Consider the following 11,712-nt stretch of genomic DNA (forward strand, 5'->3'; position numbering starts at 1 on the left):
TGAAGTAGGTAGATGTTGTAGGTGAAGTAAGTGTGTGGTGTAGCTTTCATTTGGTTTGCTATAAATACCCAAGTCCTCATGCATTGTATATCATCCAAGGAAAAACAAAGCCTAGAGCTAAATAAGAAAAGCTTTGCTAATTAGTTTGTTTTGTGAGCTTTCTTTAAGAGTGTGCTCTATTTTCTTCTTCTTGGGATCATTAGAGTTATCTTGGATACTCTTCTTATTCAACAGTGTATTGTTTCATTTTATTTTGTTTTATTTTTTGTATTTTGTTTAAATTTTAATTTCAGAAAGAACGAAACGTTACAAAGAAGAAGCATACTTTTGTCAGTCTTGCTAAAGTTGGGGATGGAGATGATTCCATAATGATGTTGTTCGTAAAAATAAGTTGGAGACTCATTGGTGGGTTATCATACAGGACATACACACAACACGAGCATGTAGATGTCTATGGTCATAAGACACAATTGAGGATATTTATGATATACTCCCAATTTCACTGGCGAAACTAATGTCGGACAACTTCACTAGCCACAACTAGTGTCGGTGTGTTATGTATATTTCTTCTCTGGCATAACCCAGAGTCGTACAGTTTCACCTTCGGGTGATGGGACATCCATATTTCTTCACTAGCGTAACCTTCGGATGATGGTTATGCCTTCGGACGAATATGATACCCTAAGTTGAGTACATCATTGATGTGATTTACAGATGTTTTACGGATTTTCCTTCAGACGAATATATTACTATTACTGACCACTGGTTTACACGTACATGTTTTACGAATGTTTTGCATGGCATGCTAGAGTTTTCAAGAAATCTACTATGTAGTACTATATGAGTTTTCAAATAGGGGATCAGTATGTTCAGAAAGAAAATGGTTTCTTATTATTGGTAGGGAATTGTTATTGGCACTCCAAAAATCTCATTTTGCACTCCAAACTTTCTATAATTAGAAAGAAAAAAACATTTGTGAGGAGTGTAGAATGAGATTTGTGGAGTGCTAATAACAGTGCCCTTATTAGTATTATTATTATAAACTTTGGTCTACCCACTTTTTGTTTTTGCGCTCCCTTCAGAACATAATGATGAGGAATACGACCCGAGTATCGAGGCATTTCCCTACCAATAACTTGAGTTCTTCCACTTGTGTATGGTTTCTTTATGAATAATTGTAACCTGATGTCTTATCTTTCACTGGTACTTCCATTTATTAGTATGCTCTGGACATATTCGTAGATCTTTTATTTCTGATTTGTACTTGCTAGACATTCTATTTCTTTCATGTTTAATTTGGATTATTATTATTGCCTCTTAGCGTTTGTATATTCCTTATGATTATTGTTGTTGCATGATTTTTGGATTACTTGTTCCTTCATATCCTAGCAAATTCATGTATTCATGGCTTTCGTTACTCTCGAGTGACGGCCAACACGTGCCATCAATGTGTCATTTGGATATCTGGTTGGGACGTGTCATCGGGTCGTACCTTTGATCGGGCTTCCATCCCACGCTGGCTCGATGCCGGCCACCGTACCTGCTCAATTTCCAAACTGCCCCTTCTCGACCACCCTTCCCTCATCCACAACCACGCCCTCCGCAGCTTGATTTCCACTTATACCCTTCTGTCCCCTGCCAACTTACAACACCAGTACCACAACCACCAATACGTACCATCACCACCGCCAGCAACGCCACTCCCACTCCTAGCCCCAAACCCCAATCTCGACGCTTACCTCCCCAGCTTACACCCTCGAGTCCAAGCTCGACTCGCCTCTCCAAGTGCTCTTCCACGCCAAGCTCACCAAGTCCGACACCGTCTCCGCCGTCCTCAAGTGGGTCGACTCGTAAGAGATGTCAGCTTGGACGACCACAACAAAATGGGTCTTGTTGCCAAGGGTGCAATCGCTCGAATCGTGGAAGTTCTCCAAGGTGGGTCCCCCAACAGCCGCGCCGTGGCGGCGACGATGCTGACAAGCTTGGCCGTGGTAGAGGTCAACAAGGGCACAATCGGGCCATACCCGTATGCAATTCGGGCTCTGGTTTGGCTCCTCAGGGTCGGCAAGAGTCGAGAGCAGAAAACGGTTTGATTTAGTTTGAAACGGTTTAATTTAGTTTAATTAGTTTATCTGTTTTAATTAGTGAACTTGGGTTTGGGGGAATAAAACGGTTTCCACGGTCCTCCTTCGTTCCACTTTCATCACCAATTACTTTGAGAGAAATTCAGCTAAGAATTTTCCAGTAAGGTTTTGTGACTCAAAGGATTATCTGTACATGGTAACGCCGCACCATTCTCATTGTGCACGTTAACACTACAGCATTCGCCGCCAAGAAAGGTATGAAGCTTCCATTCTCTGTTTTCCTTTCTTTTCCGACTCTGAATTCAGTTTCGCTACTGAATTCACTTCGACATTCCTTCTTATTTGTAGTTTCCGGAATAGAAGAGGGTTCTTGACAGTGAAGAAGCTGATGAACTTGAGTCAAGAAGGAAGAACTGGGTTGAATTTGTAAGCAGAATTCTTGAAGTTTTGTTATTTAAACTTTTTATCCATGTTTCCTTCTCCATTGATCGCTTTCTGCTTATATTTATATTTTCAGACGAGAAAAATGTCAAAGAACCCGAGGATGAAGTTGTTTCGTAAATCTGGGTCTGTGGAAAACCAGATGATCATAATCTCCTGAAAGTGCTCAATTCAGAAAGGATGAAGGCAAAATGGGATGGTGTTGTTCCGACTATGGTTTTGTTGGAAGAAAATGGCTGAAATTGTACTTTTACTGGCAAACAGTACAGCTTCGACCATTTTCTTCCAACTGTGATGAAACCGTAGTCGGGCCAACACCATCCCATTTTGCCTTCATCCTTTCTGAATCGAGCACTTTCAGGAGATTATGATCATCCGGATGATCAACCATCTGGTTTTCCACAGACCCAGATTTACGAAACAACTTCATCCTCGGGTTCTTTGACATTTTTCTTGTCTGAAAATACAAATATAAGCAGAAAGCGATTCAATGGAAGAGGAAACATGGATAAAAAGTTTAAGGAACAAAACTTCAAGAATTCTACTTATAAATTCAACCCAGTTCTTCCTGCTTGACTTAAGTTCATCAACTTCTATGCTGTCAAGAACCCTCTTCTCTTCCGGAAACTACAAATGGGAAGAAATGTCGAAGTGAATTCAGTAGCGGAAACTGAATTTGGAGCCAGAAAAGAAAGGAAAATAGAGAATGGGAGAAGGACGAAAAGTTTCATACCGTTCTTGGCGGTATGAAGCTTTTCATCCTCCTCCCATTCTCTGTTTTCATCCTCCATTAAACACTTGCCTAGTACCATCAGAACTGGGCAATCTGTATTTAAGGTAATTCTTTATTTATTTTTATAAGTTAATTTTTGAACGAACACTTCTGTAAACATGAAGCGTATTTTTGTATACAGAAAGAACCAAAGGCCGAGGAAGCAGTGGAAGATGACGATGCTGAAGGAGATCACTAACCAGGTGGATTATTTGCAAACTTTTGATCTAAAATCAAAGTACTTTTCTTGTTTATATTGCATTGTTTTGTTGATATCATGTTTATATTGGATTTTGTTGATGTTGAATCCCAGGTTAGTGCTTTGAAATTGATAGGTTACATGAGTTTTATTGATTACTGATATTCTTTTACGTTTTAAGGTAGGTGGACAAATGCTAGGATAGAGTAGGTGGACGCAAAATGTTAAAAAATAATTTAAAAGAAAAGGAAAAATCAGGTTGATTTTACAATCCAATCCAATCCTTGGCACCAATTGATTCTTAGCCAGTGTGCCGTATGCTTTGCATTGTGAGAATCCTGTCTGCCTATGAGTGTTATTCGACCCTGGAAGTAGCTAGCAATATTCACCAGTAACAATTAGATGGGTTGACACTTGGGAGGTTCCTCCTCAAGATAGCTCGGTCGTTGCACTGTGCAGGGTCTTTAGGCATCATGATTGAATGTGCAGTCCACATGTGTGAGTCGGTTTGGATGAGTTCCACACATGTGATTGAATCTTACCCGGCATGCCATATGCTTTGCAGTGTGACACTCCTGTTTCCCTATCAGTGTTGTTTTGAGTCCTGTTAACCCTGGAATTAGCTACCAATAGTCACCGATACTAATTGATTTAATGTGTTGAAAGTGTATACTTGAATATGCAGTCCACATTGTGTGAGTCGGCTGGATGAGTTCTATATAGTAGGTTGTTTCTTCAGAATAAGTATGGCCATGTGGTATTGAATTATCTGGTCAAATAGTTTCTTCATGCTGATTACCAAACATAATTCGTGTGCAGAAGGATTAAGACAACTCTAGTGTCGATGATAATCTGAAAATCCATCTTAATTTCGAACTTACTATGCGTAATTTGTTGGCATTTCAAACTAACTATGCATGAGTAGCAAACCCATGTGTTGCATCTGGTTTGTATGGTTTACCTTGTAATTATTTGAGTGCATCTCGCTCTCTCTTAAGATCCGGTTTTAATGATGATATGCTCTAAAGTTCTTGCTAACACTCTTTAGATCCGGTTTTAATGATGATATGCTCTAAAGTTCTTGCTAACACTCTTTATTTTAGTTGTATGCAGTTCTGAATCAGCTAACGTAGATGATTTTGATAAAAGGTTGTCCTCTCAGCGACGTCTGTGATCCTTTAAGCTTCCGATGTGCATATTGTGGTCATCTTACTCCAATCAAATCACACAAAGCAAAAAGAAGAATTACTGCAAATAATAGTAGGATTCCCTGGATGATATGTTCGTATTAGCGAAGTTAGTTTTCGTGACATGGTGGTGACTAACTTATACACTCTTAGGCTCTTTTTGTGGTCTAACAATTCTTGTCAATGCGATGTTACCATTTTTGCTTTCTATTTCGTTGTTCTAAAAAAATTTGTACAAATTTGTAGCAGGTTTTCGGTATTGAAACTTCTACTTCGGTATGTCAACTTTGGGTTGGAAATTGCTAGGAAGCCATTAATTCAGGTTTTTTTCTTCTTTTTTTTTAATTACGAGCGATATTAGTTCTCTAAGCTGGACTGCAGGAGGTGGGAATGTTGTTCTGCAAAACTCTACTGGATGGATCAGAAGTGGTGTGAACAGAAACACATGAATAGAAACTTAACTCTATTCACTATAGTATTGTACCTCATCTCATTCTCCCTTAATTTACCATAAACTAATTAGAGTTTGAATCAAAAGAAAATGGATAAATCATTTCTCATATAATAATGCTTACCTACTTAAGCATGGGTAGGAACTCCTATTCAAAATTCTTCGTATTTGAATCACAAAGTTTTGTATTTACAATCAAAACTGTTCATATTATGAATCATATTATAAAGATCATCTCTGCAAAAAATGAATTAAAATTAAGGTCGTTTAGTCTCTCTATTGTAGCAAATGCATAGACAGTTCATAATGCTTGTACCAATTTCGTTCATCTGTTTTTATACAGTTCGATGACTAAACAACCTTAGTTTTAATTGATTTTTTTGTAGAGGCGTTCTTTATAGAGGGATTTATAATATGAACAGTTCTGATCATAGATACAAAGTTGTATAAATTGACAACGAACAATTTTGAGTAGAAACTCCTACTCATTCTTTAAGTCGCCAAGTATTATTATTTCTCATATATAAGAATAGAAAAAGAGTATGCACAATGGATGAATGGAAGACTTTAGTTTTAGGCACATGGGTACATGAGTCCATCCCAATTTTTCTTGTCCAGTAGTCACTTAGTACTACGGTCTAGTTATATTCTTCTTCAATAGTAAGTGAAAGGTCTTAGGTTCGATTTTCGCTAAAGATGAATTTGAACCATATTATTGCTAGCCCATTATAAAGCTAAGTCCAACCCTTCCCCTTAGCGTAGATAATATCGATTGTTAAAAAAAAAAAATATTCTCGTCCAGTAAGTGTTGATAAAAAACCGTTACTCAGTACTATGGTATAGTGATATTCATCTTCACTTGTAAGTGAGACGTCTTATGATCGAGTTTCACATATGACGATTTCGACACCAAATTAGGCTGCCTACTATGTTATTTAGCCAAACTATCCCTCTCTTTCTCGTTTAAAATATATTGTTGTACTTAAAAAAGTATTGATAAAATGCAAGGGACACATGCAAACTTCAATTTTGACTTATTTTTAGTTGGAGACTTAAATTCCAGTGGAGGAGCAGGTCGAGATGATCGTGTTTGATTTGATATCTATGGTAATCCAAATAGGCAGCTTTATGCATTTGGCATGCAGATTTTGTGAGGAAGGAATCTAATCTGCCTTAATTTATTTTGTCAATGGTAGAGTACTTTTTTTTTTTTTTTTTTTGGGTTGAAAAACGGGGCTAAAAGTAAGAGCCCAAACAAATCTACTCAAAATTAAATCCAGGAGACATTCCAAGCTGATCCTCACGGATGAAATTACAACAACAACAAAATATTTTCTCACTAAGTGGGGTAGCTGATCCTCACAGATGAAACTAATTGAATATGAGGAGTATCAAAATAAAAATTATCTACATCTAACGAACAAAACAATTTATATTGAGCCTTAAAACGGACTAGCATACAAAAAAAACCATCATTTATGCAAACAAAGTATGAATAATAGTTTTAGTTTCTTTCTACAACATTTGTAGAACAATGAATAAAAGAAAGAATTTTTAGCCAAAATGGTCCATGAGATTTAATTTGTATAAATATTCACTTTGGTCCCTGAGATTTGGAATCAATAGAAGTGGTCCCTGAAATTGCTCACCATTAATCATTTTGGTCATTTTGTGAAAAATTATGTAAAATAAGGATCAAAATGACAAAATACCCTCAATTTAATAATCAATAGGCCAAAATGATTAGACAAAAAATTGAGGGTATTTTTGTTATTTTATTCTTATTTATGGAGATTTTTTACGGACTTACCAAAATGATTGATCGCGGACAAACTCAGTGACCAATTCTATAGATTTCAAATCCTATGGACCAAAGTAAGGAGTTATGCAAATCTTAGGGACCATTTTGGCTGAAAAACTTAAAAGAAATACATAAACAGGTTTCAACACAGATAAATACTCTGTACAACTAATAGAGACCAAAAAATAACTAGTAGAGAAAACCCTAAAAGCATAAGCTAGGGATGACCTGCCGTTGCCCGAAAACTAGAAGCGACCAACGACCAATTCTGACAACAGTCACTATTTATATATACGTGTACGTGCATGGAATGTAAACTGCAATCGATCTACATATCAGTTGCGATAACGCATCGATATCGATCATAGGTCTTAATTTTTCCCCATGAGACGCACCAAAAGATTCAAAAGATCAAAACTCACCACCAACACCATCGGCTTCAATCTTGACGATCTCCATGATTCCATATTGGTTGAAATCTTTCGTCGGCTTCCCTGTAAATCCGCAGTTCAATGCAAGTGCCTGTGCAAGCGTTGGTGCAGACTTGTTTCTAACAATCCTTGTTTTGATGACCACTTTTTGCATGTCCAAATTGATAAGCAGAATTACTACATATGTTATCCATACACCAAGCAATGGGATGCCCTTCCTCGCCCTCCTCAATGCACCAACAATTTAAGTAATCGTTGGACTCATGTGCAATCCCTACGACAACCTTGGTGATCGCCGTGTTTGTGAGTATCAATATAGGTACAGGGTGAAGAAAGTTGAAGTTCCACCATAAAACCAATTAGCAATATGGAAAGTAACCTAACCTCTTATAAGCCCAAGCAAGGTCCCTCCTCCCATCAATGTGGGACTCATTCTCAACACACCCCTCATGTGTGGTGAATTTTTTAGCCTAACAGGTGGACAACACAACGGGATGACGTGGAACACATGTGGTCGTTTGGCTTCACACGTGGGACAACCTACTCTGATACCATGTTAACAGAAATGCAGAAAGAGCATGTATCGAAGAAGAAAAGAGAGAAGAAAATAAAAGAGAGAGAGAGAGAGAGAAAGTAATTGATTACATTGATACTGAATTGATCTATACAACTATAAGAATACAGTTTATATAGCCATCTAAAGTTCCTGCTATATAAACTAAGCTATTTAACTAACTAATTTGATAACAACTCTAACAACCTTTCGGCACGTGGATATTGTCAACACAGGGTTGTGCGAATAATTATTATTCCAGATGATGATACAGATGAAAGGTATAATTCATCCCTCGGCCAATTCAAAGCGGAGATTTTTGCTTCCGAGACTCGTAAATGGACAGAAAGAGTAGTGTTATACCCAAAAAACACAAAATTTTGCGTTGGTAATTTGGTTTCAAGGCAAGTGGCAGTTGTTTTCAATAGAATGTTGTATTTCTTGAGCACCGACGGCTTTGTTATTGGTTTGGATCCCTACTCCAACGACGACAACTGTATCACTCCTCCCGTGAGTCTTACTACTACTGCTACTGGTGGATGCGAAGATGATGGTAAGAACTACATTAATTGTCATTTCATTGATAAGCCTGAAGGTGAAGATGCAGCAACATCTGACTTGCTAGGTGTGTTTAGATGGTCATCAGGACCTTGTATGCGAATGTGCCAGCGTTCAGGTTCCTTTCGTGATCTCCGTGTTTGGGATTACGAGCAAGATAATCAGGGTGCAGCAGGCAAATACTATTGGAGCTTAATTGGCAGAGTGAACCTGAAAACAATGGTTACGCTTAATCCGCTCTCCATGAAATGGACTCTGGACCGCCGCTTTTATAACGGCGTACGTGTGCTTGCTTTCGACCCAAATGATGGGGATATCTTGTATCTAGAATTGTGTCAACACATTATCATATTCAACGGTGCTGCAGGAACGCTAACCGAAGCTTGGAAAACTAAGGTTGCTTATAATAATCGGGCCGAAGGAGATACTGTCTTCCCATTCGTGCTCCCAAGGTGGCTGACACAAGTTCATGGAGTGATTTTTTAGTGTGACCGTCACACGGGATGGTACATCACGTGTCGCTATATAAATGATAGGATATGTGTTAAAAAATTAATAACTTAAAAAATAAAAATTTTCACCACTTATATAAAAACACGTGGTATACCACTTATGTTCCTGTTACAACTAAAAATTTCTTCAGTTCATGGACACAAACAACAAGAGCAAGCTAGCTCAAGTAATTCAAGATTGCCACATTAGCTGCCCTCTCACCCGCCATCACAACTATGCTTGGTCTGAATCTCATGCTAGAGAGACTAAATTTGTAGATAAAATATTGAAAATTACAAGATGTGAAAGTTGATTGGTTTATTACTTAAGTGTTGATAAACATGTTCATTCCTATAAGTGACACATTATTTAGTTTGCAAATTTAATTTTCTTAGCATTACTTTAAATTTTGTGTTGTCAGAGTCTCGCTGTAAATATGTGAGACAACCCACATCATAAAATGCTTTTTTTCTCGTTGAATTCGACGATGGAGAAGGCCTGAAGCCCAGAACCGAAAGTCTAATTGTGTAACAGGATAAATTACTCAACCATAATGCCAGCTAAGTATGCTAACGTTTACCATGATGAAATCAAGAAAAATTTTACGAAGTCGATTATGCATACGAGAAGAGCTGTTATTAACACTTGGATATGTACTTAGGAAATAAAAAACAGTTATGTGTGACTATTTTATAGTATCAATAATATTTTTGAAAAATTCATCTATTCATATTAATAATGTTTCATTTTAGAGGAAATTGTAGCAATGGTCTCTTAATTTTTACCTAATTGGAATAATGATCCATTAACTAAAAATTCTTGACTATTAGTTCCATAACTTATCAAAATTGCACCTATGGTTATTTTCATTAACTCAGTTAGAACTTCCCTCAAAATGAGTCACGTGCCACGCACGTGAGACTGAATCAATGGACAAATATGGAAAACCAAATGAAAACAATTGAAGCAATGGTCCGCCAATTTTAATACAATTCAGAAATGATCCCTCAACTTGAACCTAATTAGAGAAATGACTCCTCAACCTCAATTCAATTGTAGCAACGGTCATTCCAACATGATTTATTTTGACGAAATTCTAACAGGGTTGATGAAAATGACCATAATTGTACATTTTGATGAGTTAATAGATCAATAATCATAAATTTTTAGTTACGAGACCATTACTTTAATAAATTAAAATTGAGACACTATTTCTACAAATTTCTATTCATTTATGCATAAGTCTGTATCTATTTTCCGTTTCAATGGTATTACATGACTAAAGACCACATGGTTCGCCCGTTTAAAATTTTAAAAATTGTACCTTCCTGGCACCGTCTGATCAATGTGATGGTCAACACTTAAACTCATGTTAATTATGGGATGGTTCTATGATTGTCCCAAATCCGGAGGGCAACATAAAAACACATGTATAGATTAAAAGTTGGTCACCAGTCGAACTAATCAATTAAACCACGAGAAAAGACAAGGTACCTTCTAATAATTAAAAATGTTATTAAAAATAAATTAAGAACACGGAAAGTTGGAAACCGTGATTGAACATGGTGGAATCAATTGGGTCCCAATCCCATCCTTTTTCTGGGAAAAGGATCCTAGGAATCATAGGAATCTTGTAATTATCATCGTTAATCGTACATCGTGCGATCATAAATTATTTTAAAATTTAAAATTAAATATAATTAGTATCTAATAAAAACTGACCGCACGATATACAATGAACGGTCACAATCACAGAATCCCTAGGATTCCAAAAAAAAGGATCTGACGACTATTCTACACCAACGGATTCTCTCCTCTCCCATTTTAATTACCCTCTAGTATCCTTTTTTTTTTTTTTTTTTTTTTTTTTTAACAAACATATTGTGTAAACTAAGAAGCTGTGAGAGTGGGCTAAGTTTCACAATATACTAGCAATAATGTTCAAATTCACATTTGACGAGTATCAAACATAAAACCTCTAACTTCCAGTACCCTTTTATTAGAACGTTCACAATTAAGTCGCGTCAATATTTTTTGTTGCTTTCTTTGTAGAAAGAGAGAGAGAAAAAAAAAGAAAGAAGAAGAGGGGACCAGAGGGTAGGAGAATGACGGGGGAGAGATCCTACTCCTTTTATACCAAGCTATTCTACTCTAAAATAAATATTAGAGCAATTTGATTTTTATTTTGATTGAAAAGTGATTTGATTTACCTGCACATAGCAAACAAAGACCTCTCACTTATAATTCAAAAGTGAAAAAATATCACTAGAGTACAACGTAGCAATGGAGCAAGTTATAACTAAGTAACTTAACTCATTATCAACTACCATGGGGTGGACAGTAATTGGGAACGAATTCTAAGCTTGTATCCCCACGGCACGTCCTGTGTTCGATTGAAATGCTTTTGAGTCTTCTCAGCCTCAAGAAGGGTGGACCGTTGTGAATACATCAGCTGATCTCCTTTTATAAAAAAAAAAAAAACTCATTATCAATATATCTAATTCTCCACATTTATGCGAGTCAAACTTGCAAACTTGAAATCCCTACAACAAAAGTGAATTAAGTACCATTAACAAAAAGACCGGTTAGCATAGTATACACATAAAAAAAATGACTAGTTGATATGTTGGAACACCTAATGTTTTTTTTTTCTTTTTTGGATCACCTAATGTTAAGAAATTGGTAACCATTATGTTCTTAACCCTAATAGTATAAACATATGGAAAAATTTGTCTTTTAAAGC

General features: G+C 36.7%; 1 pseudogene across 1 annotated transcript; it reads left to right on the plus strand.

Moving 5' to 3' along the window:
• The first annotated feature begins 1,358 nt into the window (after nt 1–1,358).
• On the plus strand, nt 1,359–5,004 carry LOC137727952 (U-box domain-containing protein 8 pseudogene; annotated as a pseudogene). Its single transcript, XR_015952461.1, has 3 exons — nt 1,359–2,087; nt 3,440–3,500; nt 4,600–5,004. The product of XR_015952461.1 is annotated as a U-box domain-containing protein 8 pseudogene (transcript).
• The last annotated feature ends 6,708 nt before the right edge of the window (nt 5,005–11,712 follow it).

The sequence above is a fragment of the Pyrus communis genome, chromosome 10 (assembly GCF_041283825.1).
Source record: "Pyrus communis isolate YQ-2024b chromosome 10, ASM4128382v1, whole genome shotgun sequence".
In the NCBI taxonomy this organism is placed as follows: Eukaryota; Viridiplantae; Streptophyta; class Magnoliopsida; order Rosales; family Rosaceae; genus Pyrus; species Pyrus communis.